We start from the raw sequence: 1,897 nt of genomic DNA on the forward strand, positions 1-1,897 counted from the left end.
TAATATATTTATATATACAACTATGTCATGACCAAGTGTATGCTAATTGCTACTGTCAGTTCTTGTGGTGCACCGGCTGCAAGGATACATTGTTTATGCCTATTCACGGTATTGTATATCTATCCCTCTCTCATTGATCGCGGTACGAGTGCATGTATATATGTCTCTATCAGTGATTGTACTGACGAGTTAAATGTCTATAAATATATACGTACACTTTACATACGCGCACCAAATACCCATAGTCCAGAGTCCACAGAGTGGACTTCATAAAACAATGTTGCACGGTTTCAGAAGTCTGTAAGGCATCCAGTCATTACAGAACTGAAGCAGTGATTGTTTTCTGACACTTTCACTGATGTGACTGATATCAATTTTTTATAGGTTTGGCAATGTAGAAGATATTTTGATATTAAAAAAAAAAGCCAAAATTATGAATTTTTTAGTATATTTCCGCAGCCATTTTTTTTCGCACACACAAAGGATGTAGAGACTGGATCAGGATAGATAATATAGAACTAGAAAATAATGATATACTGATCAATCGAAATAGAGAAACATTGTGTATTCATGTATTGTCCAGTAAAGCAGAAAAGTAGAATGTAAGTCATATCAAAACATAAAAGTCATATTCGAAATCCAATCAAAATATGAGATTTGTTGAAAAATCCTGATAAATATTCCATTCCCATTTTCAATTTTCTGTACTTACATATTTTGTCTATCAAGAAGAAGGCTGTGATATTCTTATATTTAAAAATACATTGTCTGATACTTAGTCGAATTAGGATGTAAAAAGCGCAAAAATGATCGAGTTTTTTACGCGTTGTTTAAAAAAAAACAAAAAACGTAAACCACAGATAAACAAAACTGCTCACTCTTCTTGAGAAATACACCCGTTTTAGATTCCTTAAAAGTATGTATTTATTTACTAATATAGCATAAACGTTTAAATGCAAGGAACAATAAGTATTTAAAACGTATTAACGAGAAGCGAATCGAGGATAGACGTTAAGTGTGTGATAGGTACATAGTACATACTACTCATTCTGATCTGATAGAGTTTAAACGTATTTTATTTAGGTGTTCGTTTATGCATGATTCATAAAAATGGGATGATAATACAACGATTGATATCGTTTTATAGGTACTACTTTCCACGCCCAGTAGCCTAGTGGACCATAACGTCGGATAACCTCTTCTTCATAGACAGCTAAATACGTATACGTTCATTGAACACTTCAGGTCATTCTCAACTGTTAACAGTGGATGCTAGCAAGCGTCTGTACTAGTAACTCGAACACCACAAACGTTTACAACATTCAGCAGACTCTTTCATTCTATTCGACTTGACGTTGTTGATTGGTGACTGAAACACAATTCGGTAATTTTGTCACATGAGACACACGTCACTCGCCTAACAAGAAGCCAGTATACACAATCATCTTGACAACAAGAAGCACACTCTATCATCGCACACTCGGTTGGTAATGGCCTCGTTAGATCAACTCGTCCCTACACAGGCACGGTGTAGATGCCACTGCAACTGCTGCACGACATCCAGTGCACGCGGGGATCGCGCCGAGTCCAAGAATGGGGTTGAATTAACCGGCTCGTTCAACGGTTTAACGTTACCCTCTCCCAATGATCTGGTTGAGAAGCTAGGCTCTACACCATCGGGTGAGGGATGGGTTAATTGGGGTGTGACAGTCGACAAGATTGTACCGGCTGTAGTGGCTTTGAAGGTTACCAGCGTGCGTGCTATTGATACGAACTCGGTATGTGGGGCTTGCTTGGATTGTATTGTATAGGTGTATGTGTATGTATAGACAAGTCAATATCTGCATATATATATATATATATATATATATATATATGTGTGTTGAGACACGACAAC

General features: G+C 37.0%; 1 pseudogene across 1 annotated transcript in view; it reads left to right on the top strand.

The window, feature by feature from the left end:
• Window positions 1–1,124: 1,124 nt before the first annotated feature.
• The window catches only part of SARC_08933 (hypothetical protein), a pseudogene marked incomplete at its 3' end in the record, with an annotated part of 2,368 nt that continues 1,595 nt past the window's right edge, over window positions 1,125–1,897 (top strand). Inside the window, exon 1 of the mRNA in view lies at window positions 1,125–1,778. The remainder of the gene's footprint in view (window positions 1,779–1,897) is intronic.

This window comes from Sphaeroforma arctica (genome assembly GCF_001186125.1).
Source record: "Sphaeroforma arctica JP610 unplaced genomic scaffold supercont1.855, whole genome shotgun sequence".
NCBI lineage: Eukaryota > Ichthyosporea > Ichthyophonida > Sphaeroforma > Sphaeroforma arctica.